Here is a 23,026-nt window from a genome sequence, read left to right as displayed (position 1 = left end):
CCTCCCACAAAGTGAGTGCAGACTCGACTGAAGTACTGTCAGTTGCGATTCACCTCCCTTCTCTAATTTTTGGCACTTAATGGTCCCAAGGGGTCAATATAATGTGGCTAGTTTTTGGCCTCTTGCCCATACCATACACCAGCCACAGGGGAGAATGGTCAGAAATACCCCTGGCTAAGTTAGTAATCTCCCTGACTTGTAATAGCTAGAGAGCCAGCTTGAGAAAGTGATCAATTCAGGGGAGACTATCATGCATCCCCAAGTAAAAGATAAAGTGCCTGGTCGCTGGGTTAAGGGTACGCCATACATCTGCCAGTCCCTGGGCAGTGAAGAAGTCTGCAAACGGTCCTCTAACTGAGTCTGGGGTCCTATGGGGATTTCGGTCCATGTTATCACTTAGCATTGCATTAAAGTCCCCTCCCATGATCAATTCCCCATCTGGAAGATTGTGGGGCAGAGCGGTCAGGGTAGGTAGTACCAAGTCATGAAGTCATGGTGGGATATATACTGAAAGTATGTTTCAGAGGTCCCCCTCCCAAGCCCCTGGGAGAGCCACATAGCAACCATGCTGATCTGGCCATATATCCTGAATGACCTGGGGCAGCTATCTCCTCACTAAAATTCCCACTCCTCTACAGGAGGTGGTATGGCAAGCGTGAGCAGCCATTTTATATCCCCAATGGTCCAGGGCATGACACTTATTATGGTGCATCTTCAGTGCCACATTCTCAATCCCCTGGGCCCCTCTCGTCTCCCTATGAAACGCAAGCTCTGTCCCGGGGAGCAGGGCTATGCCCCCGGCTAGGTGAATCGTTTTTGCCCAACGTCTCCACTTTGAGTGTATCACAATTCATTATTGTGGTGCCGCCACCTCGGCACCTCTTAAAGTGGTCTCAGTATCTTGACCTCCCATCCAGCCAATTCCGGCCAGCTTCTGGGGTTGAAAAAAAGTGAGTTTTGCCCACTGTGACTACTCAAAGTTGCACCGGGAAAATCATTAAATATTTGAGGTCCTGTTCCCTCAGAGCCTTCTTCAACTTGAGACAACTGCAGCACAGCCTCTGGACCCAAAGAGAGAAATCAGGGAAGAAGGTAACCCGAGCGTTACCTACATGCAATGGAGGATCTCAGAAGTTGAAGAGTCTTGCTATGATGGGATGAGGGGATGCACCAGGCTTCAGAGGTGCGCTTGGGATGCAGTGAGCTTTTTCCACCTAAAAGAATTTTGAAAGTCCACGTGGTTGCAGATGATTCAGGATGAGATGCTCCACGAATAGGTCTATGTTCGGCCCCTTGGTCTTTTCAGGTACCCCTATTTTCCTTACATTATGTCTATGAGATCAGCCCACCAAGACTTCCAACTTCTCTCTCAAATGTTCTGCAGTAGCTTTACATCATTTATTAAACAAGGGCACACAATCACATTGGCATTCTACTATGTCACATTCACCTGGACTGCATTTTGGTACTGTGATTACTCATGTCAGCTATGAGTAGACGAAATGCTACATTCAACCTTTCTGTGCCATTCTTCACATATACAATTCGCCAAGGGTCTGTGACTTGTGTGGACATTGATTGATTTACATGCACATTCCTAACTGGACTGGGTTTAATACACCTAGACATTTATGTGTATCGGTCGCTGTACGTCACACTCTCTTGGTCAAACATGTTAGTGGCACTGAGAAGTATGTTCTCAGTACTCACATGTGGTGTTGTCATTCAGTGTTTGCTCGGTGATCTAGCAGACACAAACCTGCCATTGTAGGTAATTGCTAGCATTTTCCTACCTGCTCTGTACTATAGTCTTCATGTGTATTTCCAGGATTGATTCAGGCATATTTCAAGCCAACACACTTGTGCATTATGTGTGTGACAATGTAAAATGTAGTTGCTGTATAGACCATGCCTACATTCCACCCACACATTCATGTGGTAGTGCATTCTTTTTATCAGTTTTTTGTTCCTGGCTATGGGGCTGATTGAAGAAAAGTGGTGCTGTACCCAGTGTAGTGTCACTTTTCTTTCGGCCTTATCGCTCACTCCGCTACCATGTGTGCTTCGTATTTAAAAAACGGCGCACCATAGCATAACCCTGAACAGTACATAGGGGCCCATTGATACCAATGTTGTGCCCCCTTTTAATGGCTGCTCTGAGCAGGTGTTAAAAGTAGCCACAAAATATGACAAAGTTGATTATCTTAGATTCTACTATATCATTTTGGCACCCCCCCTAATGGGTGTACTCCCTCGTGCGTACATTATGCTTGTCACAGGCATATTGTGGCGCAAGGTGTTACAAAGTGTTGTATTTCTGGTGTGCAGATTTTGGCATTGTTGTGCCACATTAGCGTTGGGTGTATTATGCTAATGTTGCCCAAGGAGGTGCTAGGCCCTCTTAAATCTGGGTGTATGTTTCAAAGTTGTTTACAACTGTTGTGGTGTAGTCATGCTCTCTGAGATATGGGCAAGTGACAAATGGTATGTGATGGTGAAAATGAGTAGGCCATGAGCATTCTGATTTTGCATTATTTTATTGAATTATTTACATGGTGAATCTTGGAGTACAGTCTCTATGTGAAAACGTTGTGCACAATTTTCTCTCTTCTGTGTAATCCAGCAGCAAAGTTTGTTGTTCCCCCTTCTCCTCTTGAGCACCATTGTCATCATACTCCTCAACTTGTTCATCCCAGGGGACATTGCTGTGTAGACAAATGTTATGCAAAATAGCACACACAAGGATCATTTTGCAGACAAGGGGTGGTGCATATAACTGGCCTCCTTTTAGATGTAAGCGCCGGAACCTTGATTTAAGAAGGCCAAATGTCCTCTCCATCACATTTCTGGTCCTTCTGTGGTCTTCATTGTAAACCCTTTCTGCATCAGTTTTAGGATTTCCAAAAGGTGTCATGACCCATGGCTGGATGCCATAACCTTGGTCCGCTCTAAAGGAATGTGAGAACATGTGTCAATCATGCATATTTGTAATTTTCTAGGTGCCTTGGCACATATTGTCTTGAGTGGAGTGGTGATTCAAACTTGCATCTGGTAATGTGTGTGTTCCTGTGTGGATGGATGGTTGTATTGGTGTGTGGTGTTGCACTTTCCTATCATTGGTTGTGCCTCAGGAACCTGGTGATTGTTATTTAAATTCTGGTCTGAAAGTTCACCCATGCCCAATATGTGTGGTGTTGTCTATATTTGAGCCTGAGGCCCAAATTTAGGAAGACCTAACACCTCCTTGCACCATATTAGCCTCATTTTGTTTGACACTATTGTGGACCAACAAGGCCAAAATCACAGCACCATGTTTACAAGTTGGCACTACCCATGCAGTAAACACTCAGTGACCCTTTGCGCCACATTATGACTGTGCCAGGCATCATGCTTGCAAGGTGTTTGTTCCCCCATTAGGAGAAAAGCAAAAGTGGTGCAGGGGACTATAACAGTTTCCAATGTGTCATTTTTAGCAGGTACTTTAAACGCATGCACAGAGAAGGCTTTAGTAGGGGGCACACCATTACTTTAATTGGGTCCCTATGTACTGTGAAGATTTGCACCATAAATTTGGCAATAATTTAACAGTCGATCTAGCACATCCATTATCTTGACACTATTTCACCAACTCTGCACCATTGTGCGCCGTGTATTGAATATGGCACAGAGATGTTGGATTTAGGGATGGCGCTAAGGATCGCAAATAAAGTGGCGCTGCTTTAGATGCTGCGTGACTTTTCTGACTTATGGCCCTTAGTGCCTTCACTTTAGACCTGCAGAAGAGTGATGTTATGAAAATGTATACCTATTTTGTGTGTTGTGTGCCATGCAACTGGTGTAGTGCCCTGTGTGTTGCATGTGAATCCCACATCTTTGCCCTTGAAATACCTTCCTTGCACAAAGTGTTGTTGTTGCCAATTGCTGGCTAGTATACGTAAGTGCATGAGGTTCATATGCCCAGTGTGGCACAGTTGTTTGGGATGTATTGTGCTGTATGCAAGAGTTTTCAGAGACCTGTGGGACAGGACAGGGCATGATGTGCTTTTCTACACTGCCCTGCATCAAAAGTCCAGCCCTGCTAAGTCCCATGCCTTCTCATTCATATGCATTTATGGCCTCTCCCTGTACATTGTCAGTAGTTCAGCTGCCACAGTTCACTGTTGGTACTCTTGATTCATCATAAGGAGATGTGGGATTTATGATTATGATTGTTGGTGTGCTGTGAGGTGTCCATTTCTGCACATTATCTTTCATTGATGGCGATGTTGTCTTTCAATGTGTGCTGCACTATGCACCATGCAAGGGAAAGTTGAACACAATGAGTATATCTGTTATGTCTTGCTGATATGTAGATGGTGATGGCACCACTCAGGTAGCAATTGATATTGGTGCTTCCTGAGGTATCTACAGCATGGTAAATGTGGGGCAGTGTCAATATATGAATTGTTTGATGGTGGAATGGCCGGTGCAACTCACATAGCTGAGCTATTCCTTGGTAAGTATTATGTGTGAAGGATCTGTGTTTTGCTGTCAACCTGTGGACACATGTAGTGGTTTGAGCCCAGCTTTTGCATTCAAAGGGGGCATTGCTCTACCTGCCCATCATGTAATTTGTCAGTCGGGTGGTGCCAGGGACTTGTAGATATTGGCATATGAGAGGTGATGTGCATTGAATGCAGTGTAGTGTGGCATGTGGCATATGTGTTGTGCTCAATACACTGTGGGGGTCATTCTGACTCCCGCCGCCCGCGGTAACTGCAGGGCCGGCGGGAGCCGCCAGAATACCGCTGCACGGTCAAAAGACCGCCTCGGGTATTCTGGGTTTCCCGCTGGGCTGGCGGGCGACCGCCAGAAGGCCGCCCGCCAGCCCAGTGGGAAACACCCTTCCATGAGGATGCCGGCTCCGAATGGAGCCGGCGGAGTGGAAGGGGTGCGACGGGTGCAGTTGCACCCGTCGCGATTTTCAGTGTCTGCATGGCAGACACTGAAACTCATGGTGGGGCCCTGTTACGGGGGCCCCTGCAGTGCCCATGCCATTGGCATGGGCACTGCAGGGGCCCCCAGGGGCCCCACGACACCCCATACCGCCATCCTGTTCCTGGCGGCCCGAACCGCCAGGAACAGGATGGCGGTATGGGGGTCGGAATCCCCATGGCGGCGCAGCAAGCTGCACCGCCATGGAGGATTCCCCAGGGCAGCGGAAAACCGGCGGTACACCGCCGGTTTTCCGTTTCTGACCGCGGCTGTACCACCGCGGTCAGAATGCCCTTGGGAGCACCGCCAGCCTGTTGGCGGTGCTCCCGCGGTCGACCGCCAGGGTCAGAATGACCCCCTGTGTTTCCCTGTCCATGTGAGCTTAGTGTGGTATATGTATTGTTTGTACTACAAGTTTGGTGTGTTTTCTGTGTTATGATTTGTATGCTGTCTTACCTACAAGTAGGCCATTGCCATATTGTCCATCCTGAAATCATTGGTTGATAGTTGAGTGCCTGAAGAGGTAAGCATCATGTGCGCTGCCAGAACATTTTGCAAAGATGTTTGAGATTATTCCAGAGAAGAAGACAATGGCCTGCACATTAATAGACTGTGTGTGTTGACGGTTCCTGTAGAGGTGTTCAGTTGCAGCAGGGGGGACAAGCTGGACATGGGTGCAGTCCATTGCATCCAGCACATGCGGGAAGCCAGCTATTTGATAGAGACCTTGCTTGATCTCCTGCTGCAGTTGCTGGGTGTTGGGGAACTGGATGTGGTGGGGTGTGAGGCTAATGATGGTGTCCAGGACCTTTGGAATGAAGGCAGAGAGGTATGATTAGGAGATACCACCCACTTGTGCAGCAGTGGTCAGGAATGATCCTGAGGCCAATCTGTGGAGGACATCCAGGAGTTTGGTCATGGGTGGATTTGTTGAGTGACCTACTCTTGCTGTGATCGCTGGCTCAATGTGGTGCAGCAGGCGTACAATGGACTCCTGCTTCAGACTGTAGAGTCTGATCACCTCAGATCATTGTATGCTGGTAAAATATCCTCTCCCGCCCTGTGCGCTGTCTTTGTGGCTGCTGTGGTGGTGTGTGAGTTTGCTTCAGGGGTGCTGGTGGCACGTGGCATCCTAGCTGTTGCTTTCTCCAGGTGCCGAGCTGAAGCAGTAACAGGTCCATGTTTTCCAGTTGTTTGCCAATGTTCCATCTGTGTGTTTCCGCTATGGAGTAGTGGGTGACCCTCATGTTAATGCATGGTCTGACCAGGCCTTAAAATGTTGATGCTAATCGGACTTAGCGTCATTTTTTGGACCTTTTCTTTGCGTGTGTCATTTTTTCACAAGGTTGTAAATATGGCACTAGTGGGCTAGCATAATTATTGGGGAGGGTAATGCGTACCTTGCCTATCATTGTCATAAAACAACGCAAAGTCTGACATTTTGTTGCTAGACTGTTGAAGCAACAAAATCTAAATATGGCGCTGGGTTAGCTCCACTTTTGTGTAAGAAAATGGCACAAAGGTGGTGCTAACTTTTCCTAAATATGGGCCATAGTTACTCAATCACCTTTCACAAAAATCACTTAATTGCTTGGTGCACATGCATTTTCACATAGTAGAGAGCATGTTTGCAAACATAAAGAATGAAAGATTTATCAAAGAACCTCTATTGCAAAATTAACCACATAAAAAACTGTTCCATAATTGTTGCAAAAAGATATTGGAACCAGTTTAGTACAAGTCAATAAAAAACACAAAGCAGAAACATTCAGAAAGATTCTAAATTTTCTATAACTATCTTAGGAGTGTAAAGAGTAAACATTTTGCAATAAATGTCCCCTTCTAGATTGTCATTGTACTACTAGACAAACATAGCAGAAGAAAGAAAAAAGATGTCTTGTTTTTGCTGTTTGAACAGCTCTTTCAATTATGCTCCATGACCATACCTGCCTTTCATTTCAGCTGCTGGCTTTGGTAGCAGCCATTGTGACATTAGAACTTGACTGTAATGAGTCATTACAGTTGATTTCTGACGTGATTGTTTTAGAATTGGTGACTGTGTCACAAGTTTCTGATTATAAAGAAATTAAAGACATGCGTCTAACGCAGGCTTTGAGGAATCCCATGTATTATAGGAGTTTATTTTTCCAATCAATATCAATGAATGGCAATGTGGTATCTTGCTTCCCACTTCTCCTTAATGTCCAGTGGGTGAGCTATTTGGTCCCAGTAGAGTGCTTTAAAAAATGTATGATAAGGGTTCTCCAACCTGCATGAAACCATTTAAGGAAGATATAAACATACGTAGATGCATCTCTTGATATTTCAGCAAAGTTAAGAATTGTCTTGTGTTTATTGTAAGTCTTTAAATGTCGTAATTAAAAAGTATTCTTCATATATACCACTCATTGTAAAGCATCCCCCCTCAATCCTTCCTTTTTAACTCTCCATATTTCAGAATCTGCCATAAAGGGTTCCGCTTGTAACTATCACGCACATGCAGTCCCATATTTGTGCCTTCAGCTATATCAAATATAAAGTCTCTTGGATCACATGCTACATGGCCATGTGTGCAAGGTACAGGACAGAGTTTGGGTAACAGCCTTTGAATAATGATCTCTTCCAACTAGGGTCCCATGTGTCTTCCATGGAAGGAACTGCAGCTGAGCCACCAAGTTGTAGCATCAAAAGTCTAGTACGGTTATCTAGCCCTGCTCATATGGCAACTTCTGTGTAGTGAATTTGATTCACAGTCACATACCAGAGAGGTAGGAATTTTATCAATATTGTGGAATATCTAGTCAGCAGACTCATTATGCTCTTTAATGCAGAAAGACATCTGGGGAGTAGGATCATTTGAACAAGAGCTGCTCTACTCATCAGTGAGAGAGGCAATCACCACTAGAAAAAAGAGACTGCTCTGCCCCCTCCCATATTTTGTCCATGTGTAACTCTATCTCTTTTACCAGCAGTATGTTTCTCCGTATATTTCTGGATCTAATGCTGACTGTTTAGACCTAGATCCTGGAGTCCTAATGCCAGTCTCTATGGCATTGCTGCCAAAGGAAGCAGGTGTGACTTAGATCACTTACTGCTTAGTCTAGAGTGCTGTTTAAAATCCTCTAATATATGAAGCATAGATGGGACTGAGGCCAATGTATATGCTAATATTTGTCCCATATATAGATATCACACACATTCTATCATCTATATTGTTGCCCTTGTCAGTCATGTCTTTTTTTTAGTACATTAGCCAATGGCTCCATGTCTGAGCAAACAAGAGGGTAAACAGTGAGCAATATTGTTTGTACCTTGCTCAAGCCCCCAACTCTCAGAGATAAAATTTCCCTTGTTATATCTCTTGAAGTCGAGCAGGTGAAAAAGAGCTGAAACCAGTGTATTATGAATCGGACCAAAATTAATCCGTTCTGCAACTCTCATATGATGGTGCCAGATGATTTCTCAGTGTCAAGAGAAGCCATCACCTCATCTTGATTATCTTTTCTTACATAATGCTTTACATGTGCCAGTCTATGCAAATTGAAAATTGTGTTTCCATGTGGGAACAACCCCAATAGCATATGAGGCCACGTTTCACTTTCAGGATTCTTTAAGTGAGTCCTGCTAAAGCATTTTCCTACTCTGCATCATGCTTTAAATGAGGTCAATAATCTTTTCACCAGCATAAGAGTGTGGAGACATGAGGCATCTAAATCTCACAACAAGACAATTTTGAATGACAGCATGGGTCATACAAGGAAAACCCCAGTCTGAAATAAGGTTAAGGGTTTTTATCACAAGCTTGACTCAAAGTAATGTAGTATCGTAGTTTGACTCTTGCTCTAGGCAAGACTGCTGGTTTAAGGATTACAGCACTTATGATTGTAGGTAACTATGCCAATCATACAACAAGTCACAACTGTTGTCCCAACCCTCCCGGCTCACAATCAGCACCTCACCAAAAATCCAAATAGTAAAAGGTGATTTCTTGCAACCTTTAGACATGGATCCAAGAGTGTGACATCTCAGTGAGTGTCATGGTTAAACGGAGATTACCCCTTTCTCACATAAACACTCATGTCTCAACCAAACACAGGCAATGAAGAAGATGCAGTAAGGTTTCAATAGGTTTTATTTAGCAAAACTGCAATCTAAGATAAGTTGCATGGGCTGCAATGATTACGATAATGAATAATGCAAGAAACAGAATGGTAAAGACAAGAGTCATTAGTACAAAGACCCCCACCATCTTGCAATAAAATGAAATGACATGAGATGTGAAATATGTCCTAATACCCTAATGTCATGTACCTAATCTCTAACCTAAAAGGGAGCTAGTTATGTTACACCTAACCTGCCAATGCCATGTTCATGAGAAGAGCTCCCCAACCGTTGTTACCTTAGAATGAGGTCTCTAACTCAGACTCCATAGGGACACAAAGACTGGGTCAGCATCAAGGCGACGTGCTGCATCGATAGCAGCGATGACATCTGGTCGGAATTGAGGTGCACTTATATACATCTGCCTGGACCCCTGACGTAGGTCTGTTCCCAAACAATAGATAACAAGATATGCTTGGGACGACAATTTGTGTAAACAATTTCCTTGAAAGCGTGAAGAGGGAAAGTACCCAATGTGAACACATAGATTTTGTTTATCTTTGTTGCTTGATATTGACGCCTTAGCGCGGTGGCACTGACAGCATGAAACTAAAACAAAGGCCAAACTAGAAACAAGGTAGCCATTTTAAAAGACATAATTAAATAAATGTGCTAAAAAAGAGCAAACTCAGGCCCATATTTATACTTTTTTTGTGCCGCATTTTGTGTAATTTCTTTATGCAAAAGCGGCGCTAATTTACAAATTACAATTATATTTTGTAAGTTTGTGCCGCTTTTGCCTAAATAAATGACGCAAATGCAGCACAAAAAAAAGTATAAATATAGGCCTAAGTACGGTAAAAGTCACTGGGTGACGGGGGCACAAGTCTGCAAGACAAAGGCTAAGCTAATTCCTGTTTCCCACTAAAACAAACTAGGATTCACTACAGTAGACAATTCGCAAAACACAGTTATAAAGTTACAGAATCACCGAAGGTTGACCAAGGAGATGGATTAGATTCAAACAAACCAACATCAAAAGAACTAAGCATTTGACAAAAACAATACAAAACATCAGAAGAATAGCCTGATGTACAGAAAAGAAGTGCTGTTCAGTCCTGTTAAGCATTAATGCAATTTAAAGGTCGCCTAAGATTAGCTAGCTAGGGTGAGGAAAATCCCTACAGATTAGCAAATCAAAAATTAACATGTGTTGGGTTGAACACCTGGGCAAAATGGTAAAAAGGAAAAGTACAGTAACAACTTGGAAAAATTACATCTGGGGCAAAATGTGACTAACCAAAATAAAGCAGGTAAAAAGGGAAAGCGTCAGCATGTCAATAGCTCAATCATGAGTCTTCTTCTTGTGGGTCAGGGAACAAATTCTAAGTCTCAGGAAAGCATTGGACTAAAGGGTAAGGATATATAGGACTGTACCTCTCCGAGGCCAAGGTTCTACTCCTAAAGGAAATGGCAAGAAGGCTGGTGCAAAGCCAGATGGGGAATGCTATACTAAAGTTCATAGTGCAAGATGATTCGTTCATCCATCACTCCACATGACGCAAAAAGTGAAATTGTCCAATGAAAGGCAGCCATGTGACAGGCAACTGCAACATCAGTGAAGATTCCCATTACCAACAAATGTATACATAATCCGTTTCCATAGTTCCTGAATGTACTGTGCTCAAGGTTAGTTTCTCAGGCTCACTATGTGTAGAACAACAGAGCATCCATTACCAAGCTAGCATTTCATGGGAACAAAGTCTGAAACAAAAGTTCACATTAGCAAGACTGACTAAACATTTTTCCCCACAGTCAGAAATCAGGGCCTTGCAGGCCTCAGTTAGGCTAAGCAAAGTGAATTAAAATGTCACATTCAATTATACAAAATAATGAACGTGTAAGATTTAGAATTATAAATTCAACATTGATAAGCTTTGTCAGTGTTCATGTTACAGTAGACTTAAAATGAAATAACTCTACTAATAAATTGCTTTAGGTATGGTGCAGAACTGATATCTTCATCTTTTCATCTTTTGCATGTAATATTTTAAACATTACTCTCTCAAAATCTTGTATCATTTTAGTGTACGCTATTAATTAACATGATGGAATATCACATAGTATTGCATTGATTTCTTAAATATGAAGTATAAAGGGTATACCACAATAGTTTAGTTTAGTAACCTACAGTGAATGCATATTAGTGTAGCGTTTATAGTGCACCACTTAACAACAAATCTATTAGTGCTTTAACTAACAAAATGCAATGTCTGTCACATATAGTTGATTACTGTGATGTCAGGGGTAGCAATAACATTTCTGCTACACCAGTAACCTAGCTATCTTGGTGTCAATTTCAATTATATATGTCTTTCCTGCTTTTGGGATCACCACTAACAATGCTTTGTGCATTGCCTCCGGTAGGCTACCAACCTAGTATGCTTTAGCTGTGACCGCAGTACGTTTATGCAGACATTGGGAGGGACCCATTTTATAAAACTCATGTGGCAACCCATCTCTACCCCTCTGTTTTCCCAGAATGCATTTCCCCAAGAGCTCCTATCAGTTCCTCGTATGTGCTATAGCATTTTCATTTCGTTCGCAGAAATCAATACTGAACTGCAGGTTGACAGATTTTTGGACCCTGTAACAGGATGTAATAAAACCATACAACTCAATTTCAATACAAACCAATTAGGTTAATCAGTATGACCAATTTGGTATACAAGGAAGACTCAGGAATAAAGTTAAGGGATTTATTACAAAGTCAAGCTCCATGTCATATAGACAACTCTCAAGACAAAATTATAAATATACAAGATCACCAAGAGTTGCCCACAGTGACAAAATAAATTCAGGTGAACTAACATTAATAAAACTAAGCATTCAATAAGAAGAGTAGAAAAAATGAATATGATTACTTGAGATACATAAATCAAGTGTTGCTCAGGTTTGACCAGTATCCGTCAATTTCAAATTAGCAGACCTATAATTTAGCTGAGCACTGGGGAATCCCTACTATTTGCCAAATTAAGGTATAACATGTGGGGTGGAACACATGCGAGCAAAAGAAAAAAAGTACAAAAAGGGCAAAAAATGTGGAAAAGTTAGTCTTGAGCAACTAGTTACTAATTAAAGTGGCAAAAGATGTGTAAAAAGGCAAAGTGTCAGCATATTAGCAGCTCAATTAAGAGTCGTCTTCAGGGGTTTGGAGAAAACCTCTAATTTTCAGTGGGGCTTCTCAAAAAATGCAAAGCAAAGAGGAGCATACCTCTCCAAGGGGCTCAGCATTCAGGGTTCTTCATCTGCAATGCATCTGGTCGAGGGACATCTGCAAGTCTGACCAAATGAGAATTTGATGATCCTCTGACGGAGTGACCGAGGTCCAACTGGTCAAAGGCATATTAAAGTCATATGATAATCTGATTCGTTTTGAGGGACAGTCCACATTACATTGAAGGGCATCATCCAATAGCAATCGATCACACGACTCCAGGCTGCTATATCAGCACATCTTCCCAGATCTGTCATTGGAACCTCATCTATTCAAGAATTGTAAATAATACTGGTCTACTGTTCTGGATGTTCTATAATAAAGTACACTGTTTCACTTCTCTCCATACCTAAAATAGGGATCTATCACCAAAGCTAGTCTTCTCATGGGAACAAAGTCTGAAAGAAAGTTCATGTTGTGAAAATGATTCAGCATTTCCTGCACAGTCATGAAATACAGGCCTAGCAGGCCTCACTTACGCCAATGCTGTGAGTTAAAACAGCACATTTTTTAATATGTTCTAATAAACACATTTTAATATGCAAACTTATACATTCAACATTAATATTCTTTAAAATTCATGTAACAATAACTTTAAACAATATGATTATTTTAATGCATCTCAGTCGGCATAATGCAGAAATGCAATATTGTTTCAATACACACTGTTAGTCAAATGTCTAAATTATAACATAATATCAATTCAATCTTCCAAAAATGTGATTTATGAGCAATACGAACAGGGTTTCTAAAATTCGTCTAAATGATTGCACATTAAAATGACTTCTCTGTGTATCTTTCTACATTCAAACTAATAGTACTGGGCGTGGCCGGGCCGGGCCACGAAAGAAGATGGCCGCCCAAGTCCCAAGCTCCGCGCCGTAGCCGTCCCGAGGAGGCGGCGGGGGCCCTGTGGAGGCCGGAAAATCGCCTCAATCCACGCCGGAACCCCACTACAACTGCCGAACTCCCAACCCGAACCCCAACAACCGGTCGCTGAGTCCCTGCCGGCCGGCAGCGCGTCTCGGGGAAAAAAGGCCTACAGAGAGGGCGGAGTCGCATCTCCTCGACCAGGTGATCGGCTCTCCTAAGGACGGGGGGAACTCAGTTCGGGAGACTCCGGGGAGCCGCCCAGTACCCAGGACCTCCGGCCCCACGAGGAGACCCGCTATAGAGTGCCGGGGGACCTACGGTGCACATCATTAAGAGAGGCCCAACTACGGGGGAGGAGCCGCATCCTCGAGTCGAGAGAGGAGGCAGCCTCCCTACCATTGCGGCGATCGGAGCTGCAGGCACGGCCCCCGCACCTGAATAACAGAAGGAGGCAGCGAGTATTTATATCCCCCATCTGGCCCCCCCATCGGATCAACACGCTCTCCCCCCTCCTAGGAGAGAGACGGGAGGGAACAGGGAAGAAACAACGACAGCGCCGGAAGGCAGTGAGGAGAGTGAAGAGAGGGGAAGAGGAGAAGAGGGCCAGGACCCTCTAAACAACAAAGACACGGAAGAATAAGAGAAGAGAAGAAGAGAAGAAAAGGAAAACAAAACGAGGGAAGGAAAGAGAAAGGGCCAACAAAAAAAAAAGAAAGAAACCAATAAAATAAAAAAATAAAAAGAAGGAAAAATCAGAAAGAGAAGAGCCAAGAAAAAAAGGAAAAGGAGAAAAGGGGAAACGAAGGGGGGGGAAGGGAGAAGAAAGAAGACATGAATAAAGAAACAAACTATAAAACCCTCCGCCTTCACCCCCTCCTTTCCCCCCCAACTTATCCAGACGCAGAAGACGGACCAAGTATCCTTATCACCGCCCAAACCCTAAAAACAAAAAAAAAGGGGGAAAAGAAAGAAAAAAGGGGGAAAAAATAAAGTGAAAAAAGAAACATAAAGGAGATAGAATGAAGACAAAAGCTGACTGACTGCGTAACAGTGCCCCCGCTAGACCCTGAGGAAGGCCCTGGACTCAGTCGGACAACCCATACAGACTGATGAGGCGATGCCCGGCAGCAAAATAAACCAAAAACCCACTGGTAAGTCGGCGCGACAGTTATTATTCTCCGAAGCTCTTCATCATAAGCGCCCAACATTCACGACAACAGGACCCCACTCACGAACTTCCCCAACCCAACCTACTGCAATGTCCGACAAGGAACAATCCATAACCATGGAGAGGATACTACAGGAGATCACCGCTGTCAGCCGCCGAATAGAGGGAGTGGACGCTTCTATATCTTCCCTGACCCTGGAAACCAAATCTATGCAATCAGACATTGCAGGCTTTCAAACCAGGGTGACAGGTTTGGAACATCGCATGGAATCACTAGAAACACAGGTAACCACATCCCGAGACAGAGACCAGGACCTCCTCTACCTCAGGAGCAAACTCACAGACCTAGAAGACAGGAGCCGAAGAGATAACATCCGCCTACTTGGAATCCCGGAGCATGAAGAAGGTACAGACATGCAGACCTTCCTGAGCTCCATCCTCCCCAAATTGACCTCCCCGGACTTCGACCCACTGCTGGAATTCCAAAGAGCACATAGAGTAGGCCCGAAATGCTCCGACACATCTTTAAGACCCAGACCAATTATCGCTTGTCTATTACGCCATAATCATACCCGACAGATATTACAAACGGCGCGCAAACATGGCCCTTTCCGGATAGGTCAACATGACATTCGAATAACGGCCGATTACTCCAAGGACACCAACGAACGAAGAAAGGCCTTCCTAGCTTTAAGACCCCGACTTCGTCAACTTGAGATGAAATTCGGCCTCTTCGATCCCGCCAGAATGTGGGTCACCAATAACGGCATATCCAAAGACTTCTATAATCCTGATGAACTGAGCCTTTTCCTTGACTCCTTTCAACATCAGCCTATGGACTCTGCCAATCTAGGCCGCCCACAAGATGCCGCGAGGGAAGACGAAGGGGGTGGACTCTTACCCCCAGGCCCAGAGAAAGAAAGCTCAACCCACCATGACACCGACATTTGTCAAAGGGGCAGGGATACAGAGAGACTAGCCAGACTACACGACGACAGGGGTCAGGTTCTACACACCGTGGCAGTCTACACCCAGCTATCAGAAAGAGACAAATCCAGATCGCCTTTAAAACCAACGATTGTGTCCCCTTGAGACGCTGACCTTTCACAGGGTGCATGTGAGATGATTACAAAACATTGAAATGTGACCGGCGATAATCCACGGAAGGATGAGTACAAACCCGGATTTTGTATATATGCTTACCTAACAATTCACATAAATAACACTTTCAACAATATTAGATGCTTACTATGTTCATATCTCTTATAAGATAACATAGGGCCTTACTCTATAACACTGCCGCATAGACTGCCATTGCATGACACGAAGCGTACAAGCCGGATCCTACAGATCCTACATGTTATACAAATACATACACCAGGACCCTGCTCAGTAGGGACATGGTTAAACACCTAAGGAGAAGCTGACACTTCCCCTCTTACAGTATTACTATAATATAGAACACTTCACAAAACAATATCACACAATAGCAACAAAGCTACATAAACAGGCCCGATCTTGCAGACAAGTCGTATCACTGACCTATCCCAGCTGACCCCATCATTTTCCATCTCTCCCTCAAGCGGCCGAAATGGGAAATGAAAGTAACATAACCTATGCGCAATAATACATACACATGTACACCCCAAAACCCCTCCCATAAGGGTAATGTAACCCCTTCACATGCACGCGATGGCGCTTGACCCCGCAGGTGATGAGCAGTAGATCAACCACTTGAACACACAACCCACGTTTCACCCCTCTATAACGAATGATGCCCCGCCAAATGATCAGTATTCACACGTCTCTTATACTGTAACACAACAAAATGCTGTATTATTAAATAAATTATTCACAACCTACACCGAACATGAACGACTGTATTCAGAATAACCTCCATTGACACACATCGTCCCTATTCTAAGCAGGCCCCGACCGAGCAGGACTGCAACATACGATTCATCAGCAAATTAACAACCCCTTACAGCGCTCTGCAGTATTATGGCGCAATAATACAACCCACGGTACACATGAGGTAGCAAGACACACAAGTTACCTACACATAGGTCAGGACCCACCAACCCTTACCATACACCACAGGATTGGCCCCACAACATACAAACTAATAGAATGTAACATGACTACCTGTGTGGAAATATGTTATATCAAGTTACGTTATGCTATAATATATCATGTTATGTTATGCAAATTAACGGATTTCAGTTATATTATGTTATGTGTTGCAGTGATATTATATAAGTACGGAAGTATCCCAACTGTTATGTGCAAATGTATTCCAATATCCTTACTTGAACCGGCATTGTGTTACCTTACATCCTCCCCCTCCTGACCTCACCTTCCCCCCTCTCCTCTCCTTTGGCTTTCTTGGCATCTACCCATTGACTCTACAAACCACTCCCCCCTTACACTTATATTTACACTTACAGTAACACCTACATTAAATTCATATTTACATTTACATCTACAATTACAATCACGATTACAAATATAAACCCTGATCCATATCTACTCCCCTCCTCGACCACCACACCCCCACCGGCCACAACATAGAACCCATCGCGATGATGTACATCAAGTGCAGTGGCCGTTAGCCCCGTTCTACTCGAAAATATGATAAACATTCAATCTATTATATTAGACACTAGATATCGCGAGCTATCAGATGGACCTCTCTCCATTTATTAACACATGTCAGCACGAACTCCCCTTACACCACTATTACCACTATGTCCATCATCATCATATTAAATATAATGCTACCAAATCTCCCCCATCACTTATACATTACCCTCTCCCTCATTAACATAGTTACTGCCCCTCCCTAAGCCCCCTTCCCCATCCCATAATACACTTGTGGCTCCCCCTCTCACTCGCTCCCCCCTCCGGAGCTCGGAACCTGCGTACTTGACCGCCATAGAGCAATATCGGCCGCCCCCTGTCCTACCGCCGCCTCCTCAGCAGAGAGGCCGCACCGACAGCATTAGGAGTTCGGATAGGATTCGGACTCGCCATTTACAGACCGTCCTCAAGGGAGCATAGAACTCCCGGTCCCCCCATATCCTTCTCCCCTACCCCCTCCCAATCATCGTATTTCATCCCACCTTATAGATCAACGCTAACCCTAGCCTCCTTTCCTCCCATATCACCTCTCTCCCCTCCCTTATCAAACCCTCCCATTTCTGCTTTTTTCTCCCCTCTGTTGGGTTATCCAACACCCCATCAGCTGCCTTCGCCTCCCTCCTCGAACTCCCAAATACTCATATTGCAGAGAACACAGTCCCACACGATTGTCACCCCCAGGATTGCTGAAACTCCATCCTCCAATTCAGCAGGCTAGAGAAAGAGAAAGCCCCTCATACAGTACATCCACTACGAATTCTCTCCTGGAATGTTCATGGTATGACGAACTATATCAAACGGAAAAAGATCTTGTCATATTTCCAATCTAAAAGAGCAGACATAGCCCTGATCCAAGAGGCGCACCTTGACAATACAGAGTCCAGCAAACTTAGACGTGATTGGGTGGGAAGGGTCGCCTTCAGCTGCTGTCCAGAAAATCAGGGAACCTGGGGGGGCACATCACGCAAATGTGGCATAGCGATATTAATACGCAAATCCCTGCCGATCACGATTAATAAAACATGGAATGACACGGAAGGGAGATATATATTCGCCAAACTGAAGATAGGAAATACCTTTCTGTGTGTGGGCTCTGTTTATGCGCCAACCAGGGCAAAGCGCTCCTTTTTTCTACAATTCAACCGCATACTGACCGAAATAGGGGCCACCCGCTACATTATCGGGGGGGATTGGAACCTTGCTAGGGATGCCATACTAGATAGGACAGGCCCTATCGATGTGGGTAATAACCCCGACAGGGCATTACTGACGGATATCACTGCGGATGTAGGCCCAGTCGATTGTTGGAGATTAACACATCCAAAGGACAAGAAATTCACATTCATCTCGTCTGTCCACTGTACCCAATCACGCCTGGACTATTTTCTCGTATCACATACCATAATCCCTCAAATACAAGACTCTAACATCCTAGACAGCGGACTCTCCGACCATTCCCCGATCCTACTCTCGATTCAAGTGGGCTTAACCTCTCCCGGTCGTAAACCATGGCGCTTTGCCATACACAGATACCGCTCCCCCCAAGGGAAAGAGCAACTTAAGGCCCATATTTCCACATATATGGCTGAAAACATGGGCATTGTGACGTCCAAACGGGTCCTGTGGGCAGCGGCAAAGGCCACTCTAAGATGGAATATGATGAGGGATGCAGCATTAGCCAGTAGAGATAGGGAAGCTCGCCATCGCACCCTATAAAATAGGATCCAACGCCTCACCAAACAATATACTGCTCAGCCATCCCCAGCGCTATGCCGCTCCCTCGAACAAGCCCGAATGGCACACAATGATCTTTACACAACACAGGCAGAATATGCTTTGCAAAGGTTACGTAACTGTCACTATGAGCAAGGAGAAAAGGCTGGACGCCTCTTAGCGGCACAGCTCCGACAGAGAGATGCTGCCTCAGCCATTGCGGCCATAACGTCCCCTTCCGGAGCAACACTGACCCGCCCGCAAGACATTGTGAATGAATTTGCCACATACTACCAGCACCTCTACACCTCCGAAATGACGACCGACCAGGCACAGACAGAGGCATTTCTTGCTGCGGCCAAATTGCCCTGTCTATCAGAAGCCGGCCGAGCTCTCCTTGAGGGTGATATAAGCAGGGAAGAAATTACGCAGGTCATCACAAAGCTCCCATATCATAAATCCCCGGGTGAAGACCGATTCCCTGCGGAATTCTATAGATGGTCGGGGGTAGAGGCAATCACGGCAGTACATGAGGCACTTGCGGAGGCGTGCCAGGAGGGCTCTCTGGGCGCCCTGTCCAACAGAGCCACGATTGTCGTTCTGCCTAAACCTGGAAGGGACCCCTTACTCTGTAGCAGCTATTGCCCCATTTCCCTCTTAAACGGAGATGTTAAACTACTAGCTAGTGTCCTTGCAACACGTCTACGGAAAGTCATACCGTCCCTAATCCACAACACCCAGGTGGGATTCGTACCGGGACGCACCGCTAGAAATCATATGCGCACACTATGTCACTCCCCTACTTGAATCGTTAAATCTACCAGAAGAAGCCCTGGCCCTATCTCTCGATGCGGAGAAAGCATTTGACCGCATTGAATGGCCCTACCTATTTACTACCATGAAACATTTTGGCCTCGGAGACCAATTTATTTCTAAAGTCCGATTACTATACGACCACCCTACCGCACAAGTTATCTACGGGGGCTTCCTGTCGGATCCATTCCCCATCGGAAGGGGTACTCTACAGGGTTGCTCCCTGTCACCGCTCTTATTCCTGCTAGCAATGGAACCGCTGGCGGCAACTATAAGGAATTCCCAACAAATAACAGGCATCTCTCTACCATGGGGTTCCTCCAAAATCTATTTATATGCAGACGATATTCTGTTAACCTTGTCCGATTTGGAAAGATCTATCCCATCACTACTTTCTATCATAGAAAGCTTTGCACCCTTGTCCGGATACCGAGTAAACTGGGACAAGAGTGAATCGTTGCCCCTATCTCGCGTAACAACGAGAGCTGCAATCCATGGCCGCCCATTCGCATGGACCCCAACCCACCTTAAATATTTGGGAACATATATTAATCGCGGCCTAGAACACATGGTCAGGGACAACCTAGACCCTCTTATATCCCGGATGAAACAGGACTTCGCCAAGTGGTCATTACTCGGCCTATCCATGTGGGGCAGAACACAGGCGGTCAGGAGGGTCACCCTCCCCGCTTCACATATGTCTTAGGCATGCTCCCTTTACAGATTCCTCTCTCCCTTCTCCGAATCATTGATACCTCAATAAGGTCCTTCGTCTGGGGCTCTATACGTCCAAGACTAAAACCGGGGACAATATTAGCGCGCAGACCCTATGGAGGTCTAGGTCTACCTTCAGTAGAACAATATGCTCTGGCCCTACAACTATCACAACTAGCCTACACATTACCAGATACCCCGGACCCCCCACAATGGACAATTACGGAGAAACACCTACAGGGACAGCATGCCGAACTAGGTGGGATATATACCGACTACCCTCACTCGTCCAACCCTATCCTCGCGGCCACAAATGCAGCGTGGCGCAAAGCCCAGCGGCTACTGGGCGTACACCCCTCCTTACATGCTCAAGCCCCTATAGCAGGAAACAAATGTATAAAAATAGGGGGAAGTACCCTAAGATGGCCCCAGTGGAGTGATGCTGATATCCACAATATAACCCAAATAATAGATGGTGACTGTCTCCGATCCTTTGACTCCTTACGGGAAGAGTTCGACATTCACAAAAATCAGGAATGGAGGTACATGCAACTCACGCACTGTATGCGTAAGGCTCTAGGATCCCCCCCATGGACGATCAAAATCTCACCCGTTGTCAATTACCTGCAGAACTGGGGTCGACATAGAGGTGTTATGGCCGGCCTATACGCAGAGATAACGAACCACCTTTACTCGCAACCACTTCTAGAGCGACTGTGTCTCAAATGGCAAGATCGACTAGCGATAGCCTACACAGAAGAAGAATGGCATGACATAATGGAGGCCCTGGATAGGGGGGTCCGCGAAGCCCGTTTGAATTCTGTCTATTCAAAATCCTTCAGGATTGGTACTGGACCCCCATAAAACTCCTCAGGGCAGGTCTGATACCACACACGAGGTGTTGGCAGTGCAAAGACCTCCATTGCGACCTACTTCATATCCTATGTCACTGCCCGACGATACTACCCCTATGGGAAACTGTGCGCCATAAACTTGCGGATATTATACCGATACCAAACCCGACACCGCCAACACTCATTATTTTACATGACATGCGCCCGTATCCCTCTCTATCACGTCCCCACAAACGGCTACTCCATATGGCAATTGCCACAGCTAAAATCTGCATACTCCGACATTGGAGGTCTGCTATTGCCCCAACACCAACAGAATGGATGACAGCCAGTTCCAAACAGCTACCCATTAGTGAGTCATTTATAACCTACAGGACCAAGCGGCTCTATTTACGGAAATCTGGAGCCCCTTCCTGACAGGATCATGAGGCAGCTGATGGATGGTCAGCGGATAGCAGCTGACACCCCAACACTCTCTCCTCCCTTCCCCTCTCTCTCTCCCCTCTCTGTCTTTCTATTCTCTCCCTTTATTCCTGAGACTGTTTGTCCCAGGGAACACCCTCCCATACCGACCCGTCTAAACATGCACTAGAAATAATTATTTTCTCATTTGTTCGACCAGTGGCTAATTACCCAACGTCAGTAGACAAGGCCTGACTCCTCACACACTCAATCCCGCATCCACGCAGATACTCCCCCTCGATCATCCTCCCCTAGAACGACCCTCCCCCCCACACGTAGATCCTCTTATTCCACCCTAAATGCACTTTGATATATACACTACATGGCACATTCCGGCAAGATCATTGGCAACCGACGGGGAACAACCGGAACATCCATCTAATAGCCCAGAAACACTGAGTCAAAAGATTCGTCCCCCCCTCCCTTACACCCTACCTAACCTCCCCACCTTCCTCCCTATCCTTCTTCCCTCTTTTCAGCTCCCCTCTCCTACGACCTAGCTCCCCATCAGTCCCTACCTCCCTCCCCCGATCTTCCCCCCCAATTTCCAAACCACAGTTCATATTGACTTATCAGTGCCCCTATTAGAATGTATACACTCAGATATTGATTGTAAAATTATCGGCTATACTATCGAGTACTGAAGATATGTCTATACATACTGTGTATCGCCCTATTTCTTTTTCCTTAATAAAAAATGTATTTAAAAAAAACAAAAAAACCTAATAGTACTTTGGTTAACATAATGCAAATATTGCCATGCACTGATGACTTCTGTGACATGAGAGACAGCACTAAATTATCAACTACATAAGTCCCCCTTTGATGGTGAATCAAGCCATCACAAAATACTCCAATTCTTATTTTAATGAGACAGCTCAAAGTTACAGAGGCTTATTAAGGCAAAGTCGTCTGTAGTCCTCTAAAAGCTTAAGGTTAATATAGCATATACTTCTCCTGGTCTCCATTTCAATCCCCTTCTTTATCTATCTATTCTTTACTCTCCTTTCTTACAGCTTCTTGTTCAGTTTGTGAAGACCAACTGTAACTAGGACACACAAAGCCATTATCAATAGGGATCTCAAGATGGTCCCCACACTTCCTCTGCCTTAGTTTCCAAACCTCCTTACAATAGCTGAAAAATCATGAACCTATTGCTTCCCAGTGTGCCAGTTGCTGTCTTTCAAGTCCTGTTTCAAGTCAGTCATGTTTGAAATGAACTTTCATCCTTCTTTACTATTGTCGGGGGATAGAAATGGGGTCTTTGGTTGGCAGTCAGGTTACCCACTGTCCAAGCAAGGACCCTGAACTCTAGTCAGGGTAAAAGAGAATCACCCTCAGCTAACCCCTGCTCACCCCTTTGGTAGCTTAGCACGAGCATCAGGCTTAACTTCAGAGTGCTAGGTGTAAAGTATTTGTACCAACACACACAGTAAC

This window comes from Pleurodeles waltl, chromosome 11, assembly GCF_031143425.1.
Source record: "Pleurodeles waltl isolate 20211129_DDA chromosome 11, aPleWal1.hap1.20221129, whole genome shotgun sequence".
NCBI classification, from domain to species: domain Eukaryota; kingdom Metazoa; phylum Chordata; class Amphibia; order Caudata; family Salamandridae; genus Pleurodeles; species Pleurodeles waltl.
Note: the sequence above shows the minus strand (reverse complement) of the source record.